Source organism: Leopardus geoffroyi, chromosome C2 (assembly GCF_018350155.1).
Source record: "Leopardus geoffroyi isolate Oge1 chromosome C2, O.geoffroyi_Oge1_pat1.0, whole genome shotgun sequence".
Taxonomy (NCBI): domain Eukaryota; kingdom Metazoa; phylum Chordata; class Mammalia; order Carnivora; family Felidae; genus Leopardus; species Leopardus geoffroyi.
Window position 1 is genome coordinate 70,999,832 of NC_059333.1, and position 26,938 is coordinate 71,026,769.

At 39.4% G+C, this 26,938-nt stretch overlaps 1 protein-coding gene across 7 annotated transcripts in view; it reads right to left on the minus strand.

Moving 5' to 3' along the window:
- The window catches only part of ZNF148 (zinc finger protein 148), a 130,290-nt gene extending 103,612 nt beyond the window's left edge, over nucleotides 1-26,678 (minus strand). For 3 of the 7 annotated variants that reach the window (XM_045502365.1, XM_045502364.1, XM_045502360.1), the window contains exon 1: nucleotides 26,417-26,629. The gene's annotated coding sequence lies outside the window, so the exon portion shown is untranslated. Of the gene's footprint in view, nucleotides 1-12,034; nucleotides 12,117-25,534; nucleotides 26,114-26,416 lie in introns of those variants that run through there. The other 4 variants (XM_045502359.1, XM_045502366.1, XM_045502362.1 and 1 more) reach the window with 4 other exon arrangements.
- Between the last annotated feature and the right edge of the window lie 260 nt (nucleotides 26,679-26,938).

Here is a 26,938-nt window from a genome sequence, read left to right on the forward strand (position 1 = left end):
CAGTATTTGAAGAAACAGTGGCTGAATTCAAATGTGGCAAATACAAACTTACGGATCCAAAAAACTGAGCAAACCCAAGACAGAATAAACACAAACAAATTTACACCAAGGCACATAGTAATTAAATGTTCAAAATTAAAACCAAAGAAGAAACTTTGAAGGCACCAGAAACAACCGTATTACTTATAATGGAAACTTTAAATGACCCCAGATTTCTCATCTAAAACCACAGAGGCCAAGAAGTGGGACAACACTTTTTGAATACTAGAAAAACAAAGAACTGACAACCAAGAATTCTGTATCCAGTGAAACTATTCTTCAGGAATTTTGAGATATCCATTTAACAATTAATCCATTTTAACTGCTGCAACAAAATACTACAAAATGGGTGCCTTATAAACAACAGAAATTTATTTCTCACAGTTCTGGAGGCTAGAAGTCCAAGATCAGGATGTCAATATGGTTTGGTGAGGGCTCACTTCCAGGTAAAAGACTCCTTTCTGTATCCTCACAAGACAGAAATGGCCAAGGGAGCTCTTCTGGCTTCTTTTACAACAGTACCGATCCCATTCATGAGGGCTCCTCCCTCATACCTAATCACCTTCCAAAGGCCCCAACTCCTAATAGGATTTCAACATATGAATTTTAGGGAAATACATTCAGACCACAGCAAGGAACAAAGGGGCCATTTTTAAAAAGCATTCCCAAAAGAAGAAAAACTAAAAGAATGTGTCATAAAGACTGGCTGAAGAAAATGTTTCAAACAACAGGAAGAAAAGAAATATGGGTATACACAACAGATTATCTTTTCCATCATTAGCTTTATAAATCATACTTGATGACTGAAAGCAAAAATTACGACACTATTTCATACCCAAGACAATTATGTTTAAAAGTTGAGAAGGTAGGGGGCACCTGGGTGGCTCACTCGGTTAAGCACCCAACTTGGGCTCAGGTCATGATCTCATGGTTTGTGGGCTGGAGCCCAGTGTCAGGCTCTGTGCTGACAACTCAGAGCCTGGAGCCTGCTTCAGAATCTGTCTCCCTCTCTCTGCTTCTCCCCGACTTGAGCACCCACTTCTCTCTCTCTCTCAAAAACAAACACTAAAAAATAATAATAATAAATAAATAAAAGTTGGAAAGGTAAAGGGTAGAACAGAAGTGAAATTTACACACTTGAGTTGAAACTATAAAATGTGGATACTAGACTGTTATAAATCACATATGCCTACTGTAATAACTACAACCACCGCAAAAACTACAGCAAGACAGACTCCAAAACATTATAAATAGACCTTCTACAAATTATAAAAGATGGAATCCTAAAAAATGTTCCAATAATCTGCAGGAGGGCAAGAAAAGAGAAGCAAAAACCAAAAGCCAGAGAAAATAAGCAAAAAATAATAAAATAGCAGCTATAAGGACTGACAGATCATTAATTACCTCAAATGCAGATAGTCTAAATAAACCAATCAAAGACAGACTGGCAGAGCAAATTTTTTTAAATGGCCCCGTATGTTGCTAACAAGAAATGTGGTACCATACGTTGAAAAGAATGCTAAAGCTATAGCAATACTTTTTTTTTTTTTTTTAAGAAAAGCAGAGTGGTTATATTAATAACACATTTAACCAACAGAATTGAATTGATATACAGATGAACCCTGAACAACTCCCTCACACAAAATCCATGTATGACTTCTGACTCCCCAAAAACTTAATTCCTAAGCCTACTACTGACCAGAAACTTTATAGATAAAAAACAATCCATTAACATACATTTTGTATATTACATTATATACTGTATTCTTAAAGTTAGATAAAAGAAAATGTTACTGAGAAAATAAGGAAAACACATTTACAGTCCTGTACTGTAAAAAATCCAAATATAAGTAGACCAGCACAATTCAAAACCCATGTGGTTCGAAGGTCAACTGTATATGAAATACTCCACCCAATGACAGCAGAACACACATTTCTTTTCAAGCACCCATGGAACATTCACCAAGGCAGATCATATCCAGAGCCACAAAACAAACCTCAACAAATTTATAAGAATTAAAATAATAGAGTGCATTCTCTCACCATAATGGACCTAAACTAGAAATCAGTAACAGAAAGACAACAGGGTCGCCTGAGGGCTCAGTAGGTTGAGCGTCTGACTTTGGCTCGGGTCATGATCTCACGGTTAGTGGGTTCGAGCCCTGCGTCGGGCTCTGTGCCAACAGTTCAGAGCCTGCAGCCTGCTTTGGATTCTGTGTCTCCCTCTCTCTCTGCTCCTCCCCCACTCACACGGTCTCTCTCTCAAAAATAAAAAATTAAAAGAAAAAACAAAACCTAGAAACATCAGGAAAAAACAACACAATTCTAAAAAGTGCATGGGTCAAGGTGGAAATTTCAAAGAAAACTTTAAAATACAGACACATAAAAATGAATGAAAATAAAAACACAACATGCCAAAATTTGTGAGATGCAGCTAAAGCAGTAATTAAAAGGAAATCTATAGCACTAAATGCTTACAATAGAAATGAAGAAAGATCTCAGGGGTCCCTGGGTGGCTCAGTTGGTTGAGTGTCTGACTCAATTTCAGCTCAGGTCATGATCTCATGACCCTTGTGGAGCTTGCTTGAGGTTGTCTTTGTCCCTCTTCCTCTGTCCCTCCCTCTCAAAAAAAAAAAATAAATACATAGTAAATAAATAAATAAATAAATAAATAAATAAAAATAAATGATTTGATTTGATCTCAAATCAAAACCCTAATTGCCTACCACAAGAAACTTAAAAAAAAAAAAAAAAAAGCAAAATATATATAAACCTAAAGCAAGCAGTAGGAAGGAAACAATATAGAACAGAAATTAATGAAATTGAAAACTGGAAAATAGAAAAAATCTGTGAAGCAAAAATTTTAGAAGTATTTAATAGGACTAACAAATAAAAAACAGAGAAGACACAAATCACTAATGTAATGATTCAAAAGTGGATATCACTACAGAACTTGCACCAACTAAAATATAGTAAGGAAAATACTACAAAACAACTTTACATTCTGAAGTTTATCACTTTGAAGAAATTTCTCAATTTCTCAGAATTACACTACCTAAACTAAACCAAGGTGAAATAATCTAAATAGTTCTATAACCATTTAAGAAAAATGAATTCTTAATTTAAAAGCTCCCAAAAAGAAGACTCCAAGCTCAGCTTCACTGGGAAGTTCTACCAAAAAAATTTAATAAAGAATTAAATTCCAGTTGTTCACAAACTCCTCCCAAAAAATAGATGAAGGCACATTTCTTAATTTATCTTATAAGATCAGTATCACTGATACCAAAACAAAATAAAGATGTCACAAGAAAAGAAAATGGCAGGGCGCCTGGGTAGCTCAGTCACTATCTCACGGTTCATGGGATCGAGCCCCATGTAGGGCTCTGCACTGACAGCTTGGGATCCTCTCTTTTCCCTCTCTCTGCCCCTCCCCAACTTGTGCATGTGTGCTCTCTCTCTCAAAATAAACATTAAATTTTAAAAAAGAAAATGACAAGCCATTATCTCTGATTATAGACATTAAAATCCTCAACAAATACTAGCAGACCGAATTCACTAACACAGAAAAATGAATATGCACAATAACCAAGTAGATTTATCTCAGAAATGCAAAATTGGTTTAAGATCTGAAAATCAAGTAAATACACCCTACCAACAGAATAGAGGACAAAACCTTTATTTTTTGTAGATCATCTCAGCAGATGCAGAAAAGCATGTGACAAAATCCAACATCCTTAAATAACAAAAACATTCAAGAAATTAGGCACAGAAGAGACTCTCCTCCACCTGATAAAGGCCATCTACAAAAATTCTAATGTTATACTTAATGATGAAATACTGAATGCTTTCCCCCTATGACCGGAAACAAGACAAAGAGGTCTACTCTCACTACTTTGATTCGACACTGTACTAGATGTTCTAACAAGGAAAATTAGGCAAGAAAATTAAAAAGCATTCACATTGGAAAGGAAGCAGTAAACTGTACCCCTATTTACAGATGGCATCCGATATACATAAAACCATAAAGAATACACTAAAAAACTACAAGAATAAATAAGTTCAGCAAGGTTGTACAGTACAAGAATATACAAAACTCAATGGTATACTAGCAGTGAACAAAATATGAAATTAAGAAAGTAATGTCACTTATAATAGTAACATTACTTTACTTAGAATAAAGTACTTAGAAAAACTTAACCCAAGGAGGCAAAAGACTTGTAAACTGAAAAACACAAAACACTGATGAAAAAAATTAAAACACAAATAAATAGAAAGACATCCCATGTCCATGGATTATTAAAATGTCCATACTACCCAAAGTGATCTACATCTACAGATACAGTGCAATCCCTACCAAAATCCCAATAGCAATTTTACAGAAGTAGGGGAGAAAAATCCTAAAATTCATATGGAAACACAAAGAACCCCAAATAGACAAAACATCTTAAAGAACAAAGCTGGAGGTCTCACATTTCCTAATTTCAAAACATAATACAAAGCTACAATAACTAAAAAGTAATAGTATTAGCATAAAGACAGACATACAGACCAACAGAAGAAAACAGAGCCCTGAAATAAACCCACATGTTCACAGATGACTGATCTTCAACAAGGGTACCAAGAATACACAATGGGGAAAGGATAGCCTGTTCAACAAATGGTTTTGGGAAAACTGGATATCCACATGCAAAAGGAATGAAATTGGACCCTTATACTATACACAAAAAATCAATTCAAAATGGATTAAAGACTTGAGCATGGGGTCTAAAACTATAAAACTCCTAAAAGAAAATACAAGGGGGAAGAGTTCATAACACTAGCCCTGGCAATGATTTCTTGAATATGACTCAGCAAGTCCACTCCTAGGTATATACCCAAGAGAAGTGAAAACAAATATTCACATAAAAACTTGCACATGAATGTACATAGCAATTATTATCTATTATTCATAATAGCTAAAAAGTGGAAGCAACCCAAATGTCAGTCAACTGATGGATTTAAAAAATGTGGTATATCTATACAACAGAATACTATTCAGCAATAAACAGAATGAACTCCTGACACATGCTACATCGTGTAACATTATGCTACATGAAACAAGCAAAACATAAAAGATCACCTATTGTATGATTCCATTAATCTGAAATGTTCAGAATAGATAAATCCATAGACAGAAAATAAATTAGTTGTTGCCAGGGACCAGGACAAAGGGGGAAAGACGACTGTTTGTTAATGGGCAGAGTTTCTTTTTAGGGCGATGGAAATGTTCTAAAATTGATTATGGTAATGGCTGCACAACTGTTTGAATACACTAAAAACAACTGAATTATATACACTTTCAATGAATAAATTATATGGTACATAAAGTTATATCTCAATAAAGCTGTTTAAGGAAAACTATATGCCTAGAATTTGCTTCAAAAAATATGGAAGATTGGGGCGCCTGGGTGGCGCAGTCGGTTAAGCGTCCGACTTCAGCCAGGTCACGATCTCGTGGTCTGTGAGTTCGAGCCCCGCGTCGGGCTCTGGGCTGATGGCTCAGAGCCTGGAGCCTGTTTCCAATTCTGTGTCTCCCTCTCTCTCTGCCCCTCCCCCGTTCATGCTCTGTCTCTCTCTGTCCCAAAAATAAATAAACGTTGAAAAAAAAAAATTTTTTAAAAAAAAAATACGGAAGATCTAAATTAATGATGAGACATTTGGGGTGCCTGGATGGCGCAGTCGGTTAAGCGTCCGACTTCAGCCAGGTCACGATCTCGTGGTCTGTGAGTTCGAGCCCCGCGTCGGGCTCTGGGCTGATGGCTCAGAGCCTGGAGCCTGTTTCCGATTCTGTGTCTCCCTCTCTCTCTCTGCCCCTCCCCCGTTCATGCTCTCTCTCTGTCCCAAAAATAAAATAAACGTTGAAAAAAAAAAAAAATTAAAAAAAAAAAAAAATGATGAGACATTTGTAGTCATGGATTGAAAATCTCCGTATAATAAAGGAATTCTCCCAAATTTAATTACAAATTTATTCAATTCCTATCAAAATCCCAGCAATACTTTTTGGTATACATCAACAAGATTCTTCTAAAACATATACAAAAAGGCAAAGAGACTACAAAAGCTAAAACAATCTTGACAAAGTGGAAGGAATCATCTACTTGATCTTAATACTTTTATACAGTTACATTAATCAAGACAGTGTGGACTGACAAAAGGGATAGACACCTATATCAATGCAACAAAGAACCCAAAATTAACTAGACTAACACAAATATGCCCAACAGATAATACAATTCAATGGAGGAAAGATAGTCTTTCCAACAAATAGTACCGGAACAACTGGACATCCATCCATCCGCAAAAAAAAAATGTCTTGTCCTAGGGGTGCCTGGGTAGCTCAGCCGGTTAAGCATCCGACTTCAGCCCAGGTCATGATCCTGCGCTTCATGGGTTCGAGCCCCGCATTCAGCTCTGTGCTGACAGCTCAGAGCCTGCAGCCTGCTTCAGATTCTGTGTCTCCCTCTCATTCTGCCCCTCCCCCGCTTGTGCTGTCTCCCCAAAATAAATAAACATTAAAAAAATTAAAAAAAAAAAAGTCTTGACCTAAACCTCACAACTTTATATAAAAACTAAATGGATCATGAGTTTAACGTAAACATAAAACTACAGAACTATCAGAGACATCCTTCAGGACTAAAGAAAAAGGTTCCTGGATTTGGCACCAAAGCATGATTCGTAAAAGAAACAGACTTCATTAAAACTGAAAACATCTCCCCTGTGAAAGAACTTGTGAAGAAAATGAAAAGATAAGCCGTGGAGTGAGAAAATGTTTGCAAACAATGTTTCTGATGAATTCTTATCTGGACTATATAAAGAACTCTCAAAACTTAACAGTAAAAATACACATATATTCAGATTAGAAAATAAGCAAAAGGCATAAACAGCCAATAAATACATATAAAGATGTTCAATATCATTAGTCAATAAGGAAATGCAAATTAAGACTACAATAAAATATCACTATATACTTATTACAACAGCTAAAATAAAAAATAGTAACAAATGTTGCCAAGCATTTAGAACAAGTAGATCTCTCATAAAATGGTACAGTCACTCTGGAAAAACAGTTTGGAATTTTCTTATAAAACTAAACTTGCCCAGGGCGCCTGGGTGGCTCAATCAGTTAAGCATCCGAATTGGACTCAGGTCATCATCTCGGAGCAGGCATCAGCCTGCTCTTCCTCTCTCCTGCTCTCTCTCTCTCTCTCTCTCTCTCTCTCTCTCTCTCTTTCAGAAGTAAACATAAAAACAACAACAACAACAACAACTAAACTTGCCCTTGCCATACAACCTAAAAAGCTCACTCTTGGGCATTTATCTCAGACAACTGTACACAAATTGCTATACATGAATTTTCATAACCACTTTTTTTTTTAATTTTTTTTAATGTTTACTTATTTTTGACAGAGAGAGAGAGACAGAACATGAGCAGGGGAGAGGCAGAGAGAGAGGGAGACGCAGAATCCGAAGAAGGCTCCAGGCTCTGAGCTGTCAGCACAGAGCCCGACATGGGGCTCAAACTCACAAACTGTGAGATCATGACCTGAGCTGAATTCAGACATTTAACCGACTGAGCCACCCAGGCGCCCCTCATAACCACTTTATTTCTTAATAGCAAAATACTGAATATACCCAAAGTTCAACACATGAATTTTGATTCAAAAAAGTATGTTATTGGGGCGCCTGGGTGGCGCAGTCGGTTGGGCGTCCGACTTCAGCCAGGTCGCGGTCTCGCGGTCTGTGAGTTCGGGCCCCGCGTCGGGCTCTGGGCTGGTGGCTCAGAGCCTGGAGCCTGCTTCCCGTTCTGTGTCTCCCTCTCTCTCTGCCCCTGCCCCGTTCGTGCTCTGTCTCTCTCTGTCCCAAAAATAAATAAATGTTGGAAAAAAAAATTTATAAAAAAATAAAAATAAAAAAAAAACAAAAAAGTATGTTATTAATACATTATTCTTAAAATGACAAAACTACAGGGATGGAAAATAAGATTGCCAAGAGACAGGGAGGGGTTTTGAGGTGGAATGCAAATACAAAGGCCTAGCAAGAGGGGTTTTCTTTGTGATGATGGAACAGCTCTGTACCTTCACTGTGGTAGTAGTTATACAAACTTACTATGTATGGGAGAAAATTGCAAAGAACCATACACACATACACACACACACACACACACACACACAAATGAATTCAGGTTTAAAAAAAAATGGTGCAGGGGCGCATGAGTGGCTCAGTCGGTTGAGCGTTCGACTTCGGCTCAGGTCATGATCTCACTGTTCCTGAGTCCGAGCCCTGAGTCGGGCTCTGTGCTGACGGCTCAGAGCCTGGAACCTGCTTCAGATGCTATGTCTCCCTCTCTCTCTGCCCCTCCCCCACTCATGCTCTCTCTGTCAAAAATAAATAAACATTAAAAAAAAATTTTTTTTTAATGGTGCAAAGTAAGTATTTCCGGCAGTTCAGTTAAGAATAATGAACCAATGTCAATTTCCTGGTTTTGATGTTACTAGAGCTTTATACGATTTGTCACCACTGGGAAAAGCTGGGCAAAGGATATACAGGACTCTGTACTAATTTTGCAACTTCCTGTGAGTCTATAATTATTTCAAAATAAAGTTTCTTTAAAAATATGAAAGGGGAGAAATGAGGTAGAGGTATAGATGAAACAAGAATGGCCATTAATTGCTAACTATTGAAGCTAGGTCATAGGTATATGGAGGTTCATTGTACAATTCAATTTTTTACCCATTTAAGTTTTTCCAAAATAAAAAGTTAATGAAATTATAAGAAGACCATATATCAAAATATTAACAGCAGCTTTTCCAGTTGAGTTTTTTGCTAATATGCACTGTAAATTTCTTCTATAAATTTTTTACTTAAACCATTTAAAGAAATCTTTGCTTATACGATCCTTTGTCTTCATTTGTTTTACTCATTTACAAAAAAGTACACTATCGAAAAAAAATTTTTTTGAGTTTATTTATTTATTTACTTTGAGAGAGTGGGGGGAGAGGGGGCAGAGAGAGAGGGAGAGAGAAAGTGAATCCCAGGCAGACTCCCCTGTCAGTACAGAGCCCCACGCAGGGCTTGAAATCACAAACCCTGAGATCATGACCTGAGGGCAGTCAGACACTTAACCGACTGAGCCACCCAGGCACCCCTCTACTGAAAAAAAAATTTAAACATAAAAAGAACCCCATTGATACTTCTTCCTCCGACAATAATACACTGCTTAATTTGAAAATACTTCATCTTAGGCGCCTGGGTGAGCTCGTGCCCCGCACTGAGTGAGCCCCACTTCTCTCTCTCTGCGCCCCCCACCTCTGTGCCCCTCACTCACTTGTGCCCTCTCTCAAAAAAAATTTTTTTCATCTAAATACTCAATTTATATTTCACCCAATTACAGTTCACCTGAAAGTTCCAATATCTTTTTCTAAAATTAAACCAAAAGGATCTTGCTAGAATCGATTTACAGCTAGCACAGTAATTCACCATTATGGTGATCTTCACACAATTCTGCAAAACAGATGTCTAAGTTCAAGACACCCACAGATGTCTGAACAACTCCAATTGGGTTTGCATTTGCAATGTTGCCTAAAGTATCATAATTAACTTTAAATATGTTTTTGTTTTAAAAGTATATGTGGTCTTTTTCAATTTTTCAAACACTTTTTTAAAAAGCACATGCTGAAAAGTTTACAACCATTACAAACCATGCTGATGAATTCAACAAACTCATGTGAATCTGAAAAAGTTATCAGTAATTCACTAAATACTGAGATTCTCACAATGCAATTATTTCTTAATTCAATTATTTAAATGTATTTGTATATCAAGCAAAAATTATCAATACTGTTTCCCTCAGTAATAATCAAAATTAATTTTAACTAAGTAAATTAAATTATAATACAAAGAAGAGACCTGAACTCTGTTCTCTGTGAGAACTTGGAAGTCACAATCCCTCTGAAACTCCATTATCTACCTACAAAAAGCCTTAATAAACTTGTTAATTTTGCAGCTCCAAAATCACATATATTGATGACCTAAAGTATACTTCATAACCTTTGACCCATGATCATTCTAATGACAACTCTGGAAAAAGATTCCTAACAATATGGCACAGACATGTCAATTACATTATAAATAACTTTTGTAATATTTAATTTGGGAGAATGTTATTTTCAATATATGAGGTCAAGGGTTCTCAACATCAACACTACTGACATTTTGCACTGGATAATTCTTTGTTGTAGGGCTATCATGTGCACTGTAGGATGTTTAGCATCTACCCACTAGATACCAACAGAATCCCCCAGCATGGCAACCAAAAATGTCTCCAGACATTGCCAAAATCACTTCTGGTGGAGAATTATTGCATTACATTAATAAATGTCCAGGGTTTTTTGGAGATGGGAGGAAGAAAGAATGTTTTTGTGATTTAAAGGCCTAAGACAGGTTAGGAATGAACAAAATAAAAAAGTTCAATTGCAACTCATATACTATGAAAAGAAATGGTACTCTTTCAAAAAAAAAAAAAGGAAAAGAAACAGAAAAGGTACTCTTTTCTGTGAGGCCTACCGAAACACATGTTAATAATCAAATATCGTTATGTATAGCTAATGTAATAATAGTAGTGAGAATAAGAGTATATAAAGCTGAGGAGGAGAAAATCCACAAGTATCCCCATCCGTACCTTTTCAAGTATCTTCAATAATAGCCAAGTTTTTAAGTCGGAGATTAATGAAGTTAACATAATGCCTATTCTCCCCAGCATTTGTGAGAAGGCTAAACATTCTCAAGTTACCTGCTATTCTCTAACCAGGGAGAATATCCACATGAAAAACACAACTACCCACAGTTAATTACAATAAGCATCGATCTATTTTAATCAAGTGTTAAGTGTGCTACAAATGCCATGAAAAGTAACACTGAAGAATATCCTAAAGTTCCTTATATATTCAAAGAAAGACCAAAGGCATGTGGAGAAACTTCGTTTAAATGTTACAACAGAAAATATAAATGTTCACCCATTCACTTTTTGGCCCTTTAAAACTCACTACAAAATCAACTCAGCCATATTTTCCACCAAACAGAAAAATACCCAGTTTCCTTAGTCTATTCTTGGATAGGTCACCAGACTGGGAATAGGAGACCCAGAGTCTATTCCCAGTTGCAAAACAGACTGGTAATCTCAAGCAAATTATTCACTCAGGTTAAGGTTCTACGTCCGTATCATGCTGACAATACTGAAAATCTGCCCAGAAACAAGCACCGTGAAACCCAGGACTTCCTCCTGCACCCAAAGGACAACTGCAAACGTATTTTTAGATATATTAAATCTAAAAATCTGAATAGGATTTTATTTATAGCAACATTTAACATAGTTGAAATTTCAAAACTGTGTGGTGCCTTTACCATTGCCCCCTATAAAAATAAGAAATGCTCTTTTTTTAGATCACACCATGCCCAATTTTGCAAAACTCTACGAACTACAAGATCATAATTATGTAAAACAAAACAAAAAGCTGTTTTTAATTCAAGCTCTTGGGAAGGGCTTTAACTTTTGCATTTCCTAACTTTATCTAGCTTTTAGTCTTGTACGCAGAGTTCTTTCCTGGCACTGTAAAAAGTGCTTCACAAAGTCTGGAGAGCAAAAGTTTACCCCATAGCCTCATTACGGAGAGGCCTTAGCACGGTTCTTACCACTAAACATGCAGGTTTTACTAGCGCAACCAATATACGTATCCCGGCGTACATTTCTGTTCTTGATATCGAGTAAAAAACTATTCGTCTAGCAGACCAAATTACCCATCTGACCTTACGGCACACCGTAAGACGGTAAACACAACCCAGTCCAACAGAAAATTTGAAAAAAGCAGGAGAGAAAAGGGGGAGGGGGGGGGCTGTCAATTAGCATTCGGCGGTCCCCGCTGACAGGCAGACACTTGTTGGCCGCCAAGAAGCCACTCACAAAGTTCGCCATCTCGCTGCGCCGCGGGCCCGACCCGGAAGACGGGCGTCTGGGAGGCCCCGTCGCCCGCCGAGGCACCCCGGCAGGCAAAGCCCCGGCTTCTCGGCGCTCCTCCGCCGCCTCCCTGCACACGGGCGCACTCACGCACGCGCGCGCACACTCACACGTACACACACAACAAAAGGAAGCCTTGCGAGCCGCGTGCGGAGGTCCGCTGGGGGCGCTCCAGAAAGCTCCTCCTCCCGGCCCCCACCGCACAGCCCGCGCGGCCTGCTCACTTACTGAAGCGCCCTGGGAGAGGCCCGGTTGTGCGGAGCGCCGCGCCGGTGGCCCTCCCGGCTGTGCTCTGCCGTGGCGGCTCTTGGGCCCAGCACGGCGCAGCCCCTCGCCTCCGCTGCGTCCGCCCCCCGGCCGAGCGCAGACAAAACCCCGCCAGTGCGGGGGTCGGATCCGGGCCCGGGTTCCCGACTGCCCCGGCTTCTCAAGAAAGGTAACTCTTCCGCCTAACTGTCCCCACCCCTACAGACCGAGGGACGTTTATGCCCCCTACGTTACCGAACCACTATTCAAAAGTAATATCCAACAAAGCACTCCTCACGATGAGAAATCTTTCAGTAACCTCTTCCTTAACCCCTCCACGTACTGTTTCTCCACACCTTTACTCGATGCAGTTGTCCCTTGCCTTCCTGTTTTTAACCTAAGAGCTGTATTCCCCTCAAAAAATCACCTCCCCTAAACCATCTCTCCAATTTTACTCTTGAATTTACTTTTCTAATATCAAGCTTCCTCATAAATTACATCTCCCACTTACCTATTCAAAACCTCTCCACAGCTAACTTACAATTTTGATCAGCTCCCACCAAATCAACTCCCCTAACTTTCTCAAAACTGCATTTTGTGTTCCCTCATTTCCTCCAAACTAACTCTCTCCAACTTAACACACAAATTTGCCCCAAATTGCCCTCAAATTTTGTGAACCTATTCCAGAATGGCCACCGCAGTCACTAAAAAATTCATTTCCCAAGCACACTCCCAATAATTTGACAATGATCTTTCCAAATATTCTCTACTGATTCACTGGAATCACTCATAACTCAAGACTACCATGCCCATTTCCCTAAAGACTCTAATTATAGAGCCTATTCAAATTAACACAGTATGTCATTAAATGTGTACATGTTGACAAACACACATATATGGGACCCTGCAAAACATCAAGTATGTATTTCATTCTAGCCATTATAAATGAGCTTGTCTCAAATTTAAAAGGAAAACTCCTTAAGCCAACCAAGATTTTCAGGTATCCAACCCCTATCTTGTGAAGTCACTTAGCTGTTAAATTAATATAATTACCATTAAACATTCTCTGTTTCCACTACAATAATGCCCAACACCGTCCTTAAGATGTCCACCATCAATCAGTCTAACCCACACCACCCACTTGCCAAGGCCTAGCTATGTCTGAGGTATGTCCTGGAAACAACTCTAGACCAAATCAGGCAGCTTACAGCAGAAAAGTGAGATGGGCAAAATGACCTCCCTGAACCCTGTTAGGCCTTTTCAAAGCTCTGGGTCTCCACAGGTCCTTCATTATTAAGTTTGGTGACTGACTAAATGTAGAAGGAGGGTGGGAAACGTAATGAATGACCTGGGGCTGCATTCTGGAAGTAATCCTGAAGCAAAGCTGCACCTGGGTCAAACACCAATAATACCTATTTTATGTCTTGTCATATTCTTTTCACTGCCACTAAATATGCTCTCTCTGAAACATGGAGTAACATCAAAAACCCTGCTCTAAACAGGGAAGATCAGAAAGTATTCTTTGTTCAGAGGATGGCCATGTGAATTAATCATGTAAGGAATGTAATGCAAATACAAAGGGTCTGAAGGATACCAGCACTGGACTGGTAATAGTTTAAAATGTCAGCTTCCAGGACCACAGCAAGGCACTGAGAGAGAATCTCAAAAACCACAGTCAGGTAAGCACCTGAGAGTCAAGCCTTTGATAATACAAAGGAAAAATTGACAGACAACAAAGACTGACAAAAATGAATACAACTGCAGAACTGGACAAAGCAAAAGTTTGAGAGCAAAGCCAAAGCATTAGAGGCCTGGTCTAGGTCTTAAGTATCACCAATGGAAGATGATGAAGGTTTCAAGCACTGAGATTAAAAAAAAAAAAAATCAAAAGGGGAACCTGGTGGTTCATTCAGTTAAGCATCCAACTCCTGATTTCTCAGCTCAGGTCATGATTTGTGGGACTACCCTGTGTCGGGCTCTGCTCAGACAGCCCGAAGCCTGCTTGGGATTCTCTCTCTCTTTCCCTCTCTATGCCCCCCACCTGTTGGCACACTCACTCTCTCAAAAATAAATAAATCTTAAAATAAATAATAAATAAATAAGTAGTAATGTTAAACTATATTTTGGTTTTGGAGTTGGCAATATAGCTCCTTTAGACATGTTCAATAAATGACAAATAACTACAAACAAGACAGTGTATTTAGAACTATATTTCTGAGGCTCATCTCTATATAGATATTTTCTCATCTATATAGAAAACAAAGCAGCCACCCTAAGAACAATAAGAAATTTGGAGATAAAAGTCACTATAGACAAAACAACAACAGCAACAACAACAACAACAACAAAACTAGAGAGGCCATTTTAGACGGCTTAGGATGTCTCCTTCCTAATATCCACCCATTCTTTCTAGTTTTTACCTGAACCTCTCTATCTATACAAATTATCACCACACAGTTTCTGCAAAGACTGATATGGTTTTGAGGAACTCAAGTAGAGTTCAAAAGATCTCAATACCTCTATTATTATGCTATTTTTTAAAATACTTACACATATGCACTATTATCTTTATAAGATCATGGGTGGCAAGGACTGTCCTTATATGCACAAAGAAAGAACAGGCTCCTGGCATTATTTCCTAGATAGCGTTATGTTTTCCCCCTATTTTCTCTGCTGCAACAGACTTACTCTCCTTTTCATCTTATTCAGATTCAGGCCAAGCCCAATCTCCTCATTCATTTCTGTTCTACCCATTTACTAGCTTCTATCAGTTTATCCATGTTCTACTGACAACAAACTACCTTGTGTCTTTTGCCTTTCATATTAGTATACCTCCACCTTACCTTTTTTTCCCTTGCACATGAATGGCTACGATTTTGCAAGTATAATTTATTTCTAAAGAAATTTAAAGAACTGGTGAATGTAACAAATCTATTTATCTCCATCCCCACACCACAAGTCAGGTATTATCATCTCTTGCCTGGATTGTTGTGACCACCCCTGCATCTTATCTCAAGCTTGGCTTTTTCTGAACAACCTGCTTCTCTCCTGACTTAACTATCCACTCTTCTACTCCTTCAGCTTGCTAAAAGACCAACTGCTTCTTGCTCCCAAGGGCCACTCCTATCACTAAAATATCTCTTTGCAGTTTACACTACTTACTTAAACCATTCCACTTGCAACGTCTACCAAGCTCCAGAATACACTCCCATCTTCCTTCCCCAAAGACCAATTCTACTTTGTCCCACATTCAGCAATTATTCTCAGTAACTTCAACAACGATGCTGAAGTACTTTCTACACCCTGACCTTCCTCAACTCCTAAAACCTTCAGCTGCACTTCAGCCACTCACACATATATAATGAAAATAGGTCATCAACTGGAAGTGCTGTACCACAAGGATTGTAACTTCAGAGACCTCCCTTTTTTTTTTTTTTAAACCACGACTTTATTTTATACTTCTACACCTGCTCTTTACGTCCTTTGGCTTCACTTGTCTCCCCACACAATTGAAATCTGTCCATCAGCCATTTAATACTGCCCTCTCTGGAACATCATGACCTTCTATTATATTCACCATGCACCTCCCTAATGACAGACAATCTTCACCATCTGTTTTCTTCACACCCACACACTGGGTGTTAAGTACCACCAGAAAGCTATGAAATCTTCCACAACTGATTTATTCTAAATACAACTCTCTATGTCATTGACTAATTCCAAGTCATTTTCATATTTAAGTCTATAATCCCATCAAATACTCAATAACTTCCATAAAATTCCCTCAAATCACACCTTCTCCACCTGTAATGAAATCCTCTTTACAGCTTCTAAAATGCTGTATCTTCATCCATCTGCTACTTCTTGCCTCCAGTTTTGGAAAAAGAGCTGTTCCTCCTTCTTAAAATAAACTTCTTAATACAATTCCTACATTCAATGTTTCCATATTCTCCCAACCTACTCAGTCCTTTACCCTCATGCACTCTGGTCTCTGAACTGCTCTCCTGAAGACCAAAATAAAAACAATTCCATGTACCAAATCATATGACCCACCACCCAAGTCCTTATCCTCTCTTTGGCAATGACACTTGAACTACCTCCTCTGGGTTATGTCACTGTACTGCAGGATTCTACTGTGGTCTCTCCAGTTGCTGCTTCTATCTCCAATGACCACTGGTCCTCTTCTCAGCCCAAATAGTGGGTATTTTCTCCAGTTCTATCCTGGAGCTTTCTACCATTCTCTCTCCACTCCCTTCAGGATCTCATCCCTTAATACTGCTTCTACATTTTCATTCCTCATATGGATATCTTCCCCCAGCTCCCAAAAATAATCTTTAAACCATCACCCTCTGCTACAATCTAATTTATTCCTTAGGAACTGGAATATATAATGATTTTTTTAACTAGATTCTTCAATTACTGCTTCAATTAACACCTCAATTATCAGTACAAAAATTTCATGCCATTAGCACCCTACCAAATCCAGAATTAGCAGCTTCAATTATCAACTCTAGGTACATATTCCCAAATCTCTATTGGACCTCCTTCCTCAGCTGAATCCAGTATTTCTAACTCTAGCTAAATAATTCCCCTTGCATAATTCCATTTGGTGCTTCACACACTGGCCATGTATCTTAAAATGAAAGTAATTATTCTTCCCCACCAAAACAGTTCTGTTAACTGATCCAATAATTTTTGTTAATGGCACTACCATTCTCAGTTACCCAAGAAAAGCCCCAAAGTTTCCCTTTTCTTTTTCTTTTCCTCCAGTTTCCCAAAAGCCCATTTGCCGTCAAACCCTTCAATTCTTTCTTTAAAGTATTTCTTCTGTATATCTCTTTTCTTTGATTACCACTAACACCATCACAACTTAGACTCTCAACACTTCACACTTTTGTCAGAGCCTTCTGACTTTGTCTTCTAATCACTAGGTTCTCTCTTCATTGCAAAAACAAAACAAAAACAGGTCACCATATTTTTATTCTTAAATCACCTCATTTCCCCAGTCAAGAATCATCAATGGTTCCCCCACTGCATACTGAGTCAAATTAAAAGTCCTTAGACTTCCAGGGGTGACTGGGTGGCTCAGTCAGTTGGGCATCCAGCTCTTGATTTCGGCTCAGGTCATGATCCCAGGGTCGTGGGATCAAGCCCTGTGTAGGACTTTGCGCTGACACTGTGGAGCCTGATTGGAATTCTCTCTCCCTCTCTCTGCCCCTCCCCTGCTTGTGCTCACTCTTCTCAAAATATATAAATAAACTTAAAAAAAAAAAAAGTCCTTAGATTTCCAAAAAATAGAAACTAGCCAACAGTCCAACAATCATGAAATGAATAAATACACTGTGATATGTTCATAATGGAATCCCACAGAACAATGAAAAAGAATAAACTACTGCTATACGCATCATGGATGAATCTCACAAACATGTGTTAAGCATAAGAAACCAGACACGGATGTATGATTCCACTAATAAGAAATTCCAAAACATAAAACTACCCTGTTACAATAAAGATCAGAATAGTACAGCTGACCCCTGAACAACACAGAGGCTGGGGAATCCAACCTCCCTCTCACCCCATGGTCGAAAATCTGGGTATAACTTTTGACTCCCAAAAACTTAACTACCAGTAGCCTACTGTTGACCAGAAGCCTTACTAATAGCACACTGTAGATTAACACATATTTTGTAGATTATATGTAATATATACTGCATTCTTATAATAAAGTAAGCTAAAGAAAAGGTTATTACGAAAATCATAAAAACACAGTACTGTACCATAATTATCAAAAAAAATTCCACTTATAAGTGGATCTGCACAGTTCAAACCCATGTTGTTCAAGGGTCACTGTAGTTACTTTTGGTTGAAGGAGACATCAACTTGGAGTGACAAATGAAGGAGTCTTCTGGAGTGTTGGAAATGTCTACCCACAAAAATTCATTGACCTGTAACCTTAGGATTTGAGCACTTTATCTTTTTAAAACACCTGTTTAGTCTAGATTTTTAGATGTTTCTTCTATTTTACAGCCTTATTTCCCTCCATTCATAAGATGAACCCTAGCTAATCTAGACCATGAACCCCTAAACACATCCAGAACTTTTCTGTTACTCGTATCACACTCTCTCTTCTTGGAATACCAATCCTCACCATCTTGCCTACTATAACCATATTTATACTTCAAGGCCTAATTTGCACACCAACTCCTCCACAAAGTCAAATCAGCCACAGTACTTCTGTCATAGACAGTCATAGACAGACAGGGACATTTCTGTCCCTGGTCAAACTCCTGAAGAAAATGAACTCCATCATATATTAAACATGGGTCCTTCACATTGCCTACCACGGAATCTTGAACACAGTAAGTATACAAAAATATTCCCTGAAATTCTGGCAGTCCTTCAAAAGCACCCTTCAATCTCACCCCTCTTTCTCAAACCTATCCACCATGACTGTCTCTACTTGGAATTCAAATTCCCCAATTTACATATTTAATCATTAAACAAATAATTGAGGACCCACTATATGCAAGAAACTGTAACTACCTATTCTAATGTACCCCCACTGAACTACCCTAACATGTATTCGTTTCAGCTGTTGCCTTTTGAATCTTACCACAGCTCTAAATTCCCAGTCATCCTCCCCTCCTCTCACCATCCAATCACATCCTACCCCCTCATTTCTAATCCTGCTATCAAACTAATTCAAGCCCTTCTTAAGTTTCTCCAGTAGCCTCATAACTGAGTTTCTCTCCCCCAATCTTACTCTACCATCACATTGCCACCAATTTATCCTGCCAAGTATAGCTATCAGCAGGTTAAGGTATTTAATATACAGTCTTTGCTTCCATTCTCTACTCAGAAAAGTTCAGAAGCTATACATTAATGATACATTAACATACTTTAATCCTATGCTAATATATTTTCATCCTCAAATCTTCACCACAACCCTTGCCAAAAGGTGTAAGAATTAAAAATTTCTTGATGGGAAAACGGAGTCTCAGAAAGGAAGTAATTCTCTCCATAATCATAGCACAGGTAAACAGAAGGGCCAAGACTAAAACCTAGCTTCTGTTTTGCTTCCTCAGCACAACACTACATCATGTCAAATACAAACTATTTAGCTTAGCTTTCAAGGCCATTCATTTTCTACTCAACCCCACTGACTCTTCCTACCTTTTATCATATTATGTCCTATTCATGAACTCCGTGTTCCAAACTAGAAGCTGTGATCAACTATTTAGTCACAAAATTAGTTTATGAGTGACAGACATCTTTTTTTCTTAGCCAAACAGAATAGAATGGAAAACACACGAGTGCATCCAACATGTAAAGGTTATGGTTATTGAAGCTTTTTGTTTTATACATACACACAAACATTCACACATGCATATATCAGGTGAGGATATGACATGTATTTCTTACTGTGGATCAGTTAAAAAAAAAAAAAATTAAAAACTCACTATTCCCCACATATCCATGGCTTCTCAACTCCGAGTCTTTGCTTTTGCTAATACCTCAGACTGGAATGCTCTCTTTCCATTCATTTCTATCAGCCAGAATCCTATCCATCCCTTCAAAAACTAACTGAAATGCCACTTGCATGCCATTAAGGGTAGTCCCAGATTTTCCCCCAAATATTTTTTCCTACCTTTTAACTTCAGTAACATTTGGTTTTTCTTATGATACATTGGTCATGATGTAGTTATTTGTGCACAAGTTCAGCTCCACTACTAGAATATAAATCCCAAAGGATTTATTCCTGACTCCTCTAACAATGCTTTTGCATGTAACAAATGTTCATTATCTGTTGACTAAAGAGAATGCACCCCACCACTTTCTGAAACCTCAGTTATAAATCCACATCATAAATAATTTCTGCTACATTCTAAACTTGTTTACTCTTATCCTTCAAATTGTCTTACAATCTTCCTCCCCAAAATAACCATTTCGAGTAATCCTCTACACCTTCAATCTTCTCTTGCTGTCCTCTAAACACAACCTTATCATATATCAATTATGTTTTCCTTCTTTCAGAATCATACTTTCTGTAGGATAACCTTTCCTTCTCCATCTGGTTGTCTTCCACTCTATTCCTAGTTCTCTAGCATTCATAATAATAGACCTTATGATCTTTAAACAGATTCTTTCATTTTCTCTTCAACTAGACCTCCTCAATTATTTCAATTCATTTACAGTGTACATATTTCTGTCAGCCCCCATAAAATCCTTTGTAGAAAAAGGGCAGGTAGGGGTGCCTGGGTGGCTCAGTCTGTTAAGCGTCCAGCTTCAGCACAGGTCATGATTTTACGGTTCATGAGTTTGAACCCTGAATTGGGTTCACTGCCATCAGCAGAAAGACCACTTCGGATCCTCTGTCCCCAACTCTCTCTCAAAAATAAGTAAACATAAAAAAAAGAGAGAGTGAGAGAGAAATAAAGAAAGAAAAAGGAAAAAAGGCACGTAATGAATTGAAACAAACAGAAATAGATCATTTAGATCTTCTAAATTATCTGATACTTACTTTCTCATTCATTCATTTATTCAACAAGCATGTGTCTACTAGACATATGCCCTCAATTCTGTCTATTCTATTCTGTAATTCAGAAAGCAGCTTTGAGAAAAGCATGCAGGAAAATGCCAGGATAGCAGAGCCAAGTTGACTCATGCTCTTCACTCACAGAGACCAAGTAATTTGTGGGGTACAGGCTCATAAAAGGAAAAACTAAAAGTTACACTAGACATAGATGGAAACAGATTTCCCCCCTCCCCGTTGTTCCAGGGAGCTCAAAATCTACCCAGCAAAGAATCTGAAAAGGAACAAACCAGTAGGAGTAGCTAAAATGAAATAGGCAGAAAGCATTAAGACAAAAATAGATCCAGACTCTAGGTTCATTCTAGGGCTGCAAGAGAAATTTGGAGCAATTTAGTTCCTCTCCTGAGATCCCTAAGGAATCCTTTCAAATATCTAGCTAAAGTATGGTACACTTAAATCCTTTCCCCAAACCTTAGCCAATATTCATTTCTCCATTCCCTGAACTCCTACAGCATTCACTATCCATAAAACTCATTTGGGAGCTTAATCATAAACCATCTTGTTCCCAGTAATGAAAGTGTTTATTAACAAATTTAGCCAGAATTTATTTACATATTAAAATCAATGAGGTCCTCTTTAAAGTAGTTACCTTGGGAGGCTACCACTTACTCATTTATTCACTCCATCCATCCAACCAGTTCATGCACTTAGCTAACATCTAGTGTTCAACTACCTCCAAGTGAAGTTATCACCACTCTTCAAAGTATTTCTGACTTCCTCACTGGGAGTGTTTTCCAAAGTAACTCAGTTAATAAGTCAACCACAAAAATCATTCCTATATCTGTGACTAACCGAATTTAAACCAAAACTATTCTTTATTCACTCTCTTTGCTATCAACATATCTTCAGCATTTCTAAAAATCAAATCTTTCAAACTAAAAAGATTTGTCACCAATAAGGCTATTCAGAATAACATTATGCCTCATATTGTTTGTAACTGTGCCCTTCTAAAGGGATTATGAACTCTGAGGATAGGGACCATGTTTAACCCACCTTTACAAGCTCCATCCCCCCAGAGCACACAATAGGTACTTAATAATTAGATAAATTGTATAGAATGTGCTAGAGGCTCAGAAGGGAATTCAGAAAAGGTGATCCAAAAAAGTTCTGAACTCTACTACTGAAAACGACTACCAAAATACAAAAATTCTCACCTGGAGGTATACTTTTTTTTTTTTTTTTTTAAGAGAGAGAATCTTAAGTAGGCTCCACGCTCAGGGCTCAATCCCATGACCCTGGGATCATGACCTAAACCGAAAATCAAGAGTTGGATGCTCAAACGACTGAGCCACCCAGGCGCCCCTGGAGGTATACTGCTGATACTTGTTTTAAAAAATCAACTTTCTGAAATCTTACACTATTACTAAATTACTTCACAACTGTCCTTCTCCCCTAAATGAATATAAATACTATAAATTCCTTCAGGCAAGAAATTGCACCTAACACTTTTTTATTACCATACCAAGATGAATTAAATCAGATTCTTAAAACAGCTAAAAAATCTCTAGTCATTTAGATCTGAAGTAAGAAAATAGAAATTAAATCAGCCACCAACTCCAGATTTAAAATTTATTCAGATTAAACTAGCCTCAGATTAGAAGAGAAACTTTGGTCCACCCCTTCAATGTTTTTGCAGGATTGTTCTAGTCACATTCTAATCCATTCTGTCTTCTTCCCTTAAATCTAAAGGCTTCACCAATCAGATACCCGTTTTATCCCTCACTCTGTAAACACACAATTTAGTCTACAATACTCCCATGGTGTTCAGCAATTTCACACAGTCCCACTATTATCACGACAGTGAACACTACTTTCTATCAGTCATTCAACAGGTTATTTACTAAGCACTTAAACTGTTCTGAGTTTCCCCAAAGATTAAGAAAGTCTCAGCTCCAGAGTAGGGTACAGTCTAGCTACCCTCTGCAAAACAAAGAGAGAATAATTCCCATAAGCAAACACAAGATTTAGCAGTATATAATCTACATGTGAATGCTTTCTTACTCAAAGAAGATTCTCAAGAGGTAAGGTTACTTAAACAAGACTTCCAAAAAGGGGAGCAAGTTCTTTCTATTCTTTCCATATCCATCATACTAACTTGGTGATGTTAAGCCCCATATACAAATTTCAAAAACCCAATATTTTATGAATCTATCCTAATATATAAGCAGCATACTTTTTCCCACCATATTTCCACCATATTAGTGACTTAAATATGCATATTTCCTTGTAACTGCCACAAATCTATCTCACCACTATAATTTTAAATCCCCTTCACATCCACTATATCCAAATGTCCTCAGAATTCTTTACCCTTTCTTCAGCCTCCCACAAAATTACCACCACCTCCATCATACCCTGACCTTCATCCTCTTCCCCCTGCGATCACACTTCCCCATCCCTCCCTCCCTCCACAAAAAAAGAAACACATTATCCACACCGATTCACTCCTTCCTAAAAACTCTTATAAGAATTGCCATAGAAGCCTGGAAAGAACAATAAGGAGTCATTTAATCCATTCCCAGAGTCGTCACTCTAAACTCTCCAGAAGACTGTCAAAGAACACTGCACAGTTGACCTGATAACTAATTCCAAGATGAATAACTATCATTGCCAAGCAAATCTTCCTCATCACTAACCAGCAACCCTTTTGCTGCAAAAATGTCTCCTACAACCTAGTTTTTCTTACAGATCCATCCATCAAACTTCCCTTTACCTTCTCACCCAGTCTATTTCCAGTATAATTTTAAATGCTTTCTATTTAAGCATATTATTTAAAGATATACATGGGGCGCCTGGGTGGCGCAGTCGGTTGGGCGTCCGACTTCAGCCAGGTCACGATCTCACGGTCCGTGAGTTCGAGCCCCGCGTCAGGCTCTGGGCTGATGGCTCGGAGCCTGGAGCCTGTTTCCGATTCTGTGTCTCCCTCTCTCTCTGCCCCTCCCCCGTTCATGCTCTGTCTCTCTCTGTCCCAAAAATAAATAAACGTTGAAAAAAAAAATTAAAAAAAAAAAAATAAAGATATACAGTTAATAAAAAAGCTAAAATAATAACTATCAAGGTTTGAAAGGAGGAGAAAGGGGATAATATCAGCTACACGAATCCTTTTCATTCACAGAGGTCTTTCAACTCCTTCATAATGTCATTTTAATCAATCAAGAAATTACAGTACATGTATATTACTTGGAGACCTGAAGAAAAGCATGGTACGAACTACGAAAATTAATGCTTACAAGTAGTAGCCTCTGGAAAGTGGGATTGTGATGGACAGGTGAGACAAGGGCTCACCCTTGTGAGCTTTTCATTATAAGCTCTCTCAGGACAATTTTACTTTTTAATTATGTACCTGTATAATTCCATACAATTTAAAAGGGGGAAAAATAATGATGACATTCTATATTTAAGTCCATTAAAGTTACAAAAATTAAAAGAAACGATAATATACAGTGCAGGTGAGGGGAAAGAAAACAGACCCTCTCATTCTGTGATGACAATAAAAATGGGTACATCCTACGATGTAATATACTGAAGCCCTTGAAAAAAGTAAATTTAAATATACTGACATAAAAAGTTTTCCAAATTTAAAAAAAGTAATCCTGGCTTATTTCCATTAAAAAAAATATTTTTAATAAAAGCCTCTCTCACCTCTAATGCTAAATTCTCATCCTCCTTAGATATATTTCCTAAACGAATAAAAGACTGAATTTTCCCGTCCCTCTCCCAAACTTCTTCCCCATCAATCCCTCCACCCTCTACTTCCATAAAAAGATATTTCATACTACCCTTTCTTCAGCTGAATTAATATTACAATGTTATGTGTACAGTCTTTCTTAACAATAAAAAGTGAATAATTTTCAGGCAAATCTTAAGAGTATGGTTCTAGCCTAGATTTCCCTCTTGGAAATCCAGTCTGGTGGGAGCTAGAGAAATCGAATAGGCCTTGGTTCATTTCCTGATATGAAAATGCTAATATTCCCTCTAATTTGGCTCTAGAATCATCTAGTCTCTTCAGGTTCCCCTAAACCTCAACCCAACCAGTCCTGACCTCCTTGGAACCTAAGACCAAAACAGATATTCTAGATCCTCCATTCTGCAGGCCCATACTTTGCAGACTGATGCATTTTCTTCAATACCACAATGCCTCCGTGAGAGTATACATTCAGGAACCATGAATAGCAAAAAGTCTCCCACCAGCTCCAGAGTTATGGAACCAATCCAGTCAGACTAATTTGAGCTCCAAATGGAATCTCCAAAGAAAGGCCACTGTGCATGGACTCCCCCCACCCACCATTAATTATAACCCTGGGGTGAATAATATGGCATCAGTTCTCCTGGACCAGATAAGCTGGGCAGTGAGGAAGAAAACCGCCAAGTCCAGTAATTTCCATTCCGGCATTAGTGTTCACCCTGACTCTAGTAAATGACAGTACTTTAAATTTGCTAAAATCTAAACTCACGGCCTAGGGAATCCCTGGAGGCCAGGCGTTTTTTTCACCGTCTGTTTCAGAGATTCTAATATTCACTGGTGCAGGTTTAAAAGGTCTCAGATCAAACTACAGACTAAAGTCTAATTCTCAGTGACCCCCAACCACTGCGGGACCCAAACTTACCAGATGTCATCTACAGAAGAGCCCAAACAGGTTCAGAACTAGGCCATCCCGGCCCATCTGGAATAACTCTTTAGTCCTTGGGCCAACATTTATTAATTCTACTACATCTGTCTATTCTATCATGCATTCTCTTCATAGTCTCTAGTATTTAGCACTTCCTCTGGCTTCGAACGCTATCCTTTCTATTCGCGGAAACTCCTTGTATCCGTTCTTTCCTTTCCTTAGAAACGCTTCAGTTCTTTCCATAACGAAATACCTAATGTATCTGCACAATGAACACCCTCCGGACTCCTGGATACTCCTCCACGGGCACCCTCTGCATTCCTCCACCTATCCGGCATCTTTCCCTCTGGCCGCTCTCCCTGAACACACTCCCACTATGTTTCCCGCAAGGATTCCCTTTTCTCCAACCCCTGCCCTTCCCTTCCCTTCTCCCAAAGAACACTCCGGCAGCAACAGTGACTGAGGCCTGCGGTGCATAAAGCACTGCACCAGGCACGACGGACAGAGACCTGGTGTTTCTCTAGCCTTTTCACACCCACACCCAGCACCCTCCGGCCTCCCCCTGCAAACCTCCCACCTCCTTCCCTACCTCTGACACCCGCCTCAGGCCTCGGAGGCCGCCTTCTCGCCTCCGCCACCCCCGTCATTATCCTTTCTCAACCCCCCAACCCACCATCCGCGCCCTTCCTCCCGTCCCCCAGCCAGCTCCTGCGCTTCGCTCGGCCTCGGCCGCTCCCCAGGCCACCCCCAGCCTCGCCACGGCTCGCTCCCCCCCTCTCCGGGGTCAGGCCGTTACCGCCGCGCGCTACCCCCGCGCGCCGTCGCTTCCCCCTCCCCCACCCTCCCCAGGGCCCGGGCCTGCCAGGCCCAGCGCTTTACCGCGGGCGGGCGCCGAGTCGCGCGGTCACCGACTGCAGGCGGCGGCAGCTCCAACCCTCCTAGAGGCCTTGAGAGAAGGGGAAGGGGGGAGGGGAGAGAACTTTTGCTGTGGCAGCTTCAGCAACAGCTCCCACCCCTGCGCCTTTCTCCTCTTCCTCCCCCTCCTCCTCCTCCTCTTCCTCCTTCTCTTCCTCCTCCCAGAGCAGTCGAGACGCAGACATGCCGCGGCTAGAGCGCCGCCGCGGTCGCCGCCACTGCCGCCGCGGTGGATTGTGGGAAGCCCCGCACACGGGAAGCGCTCCGCGGCGCCCTCCCTTCCTGGCCCGGGGACCAGATTGGGACGACCCAGCGTGGCTCCGATTCCGGCGCCTGCGTGTCACTGGCCCAGCATGGCCGGGGAAGCTGGCCCCAATCCTCAGGTTTCCCGAGCTGGGCCCGGATGAAAGCAATTCGAGAAATGTCGGCACTGAGGAAATCTCTTTGATAGGGAGTCAGCCTTCATCCATAATCCGTGCCTAGCGC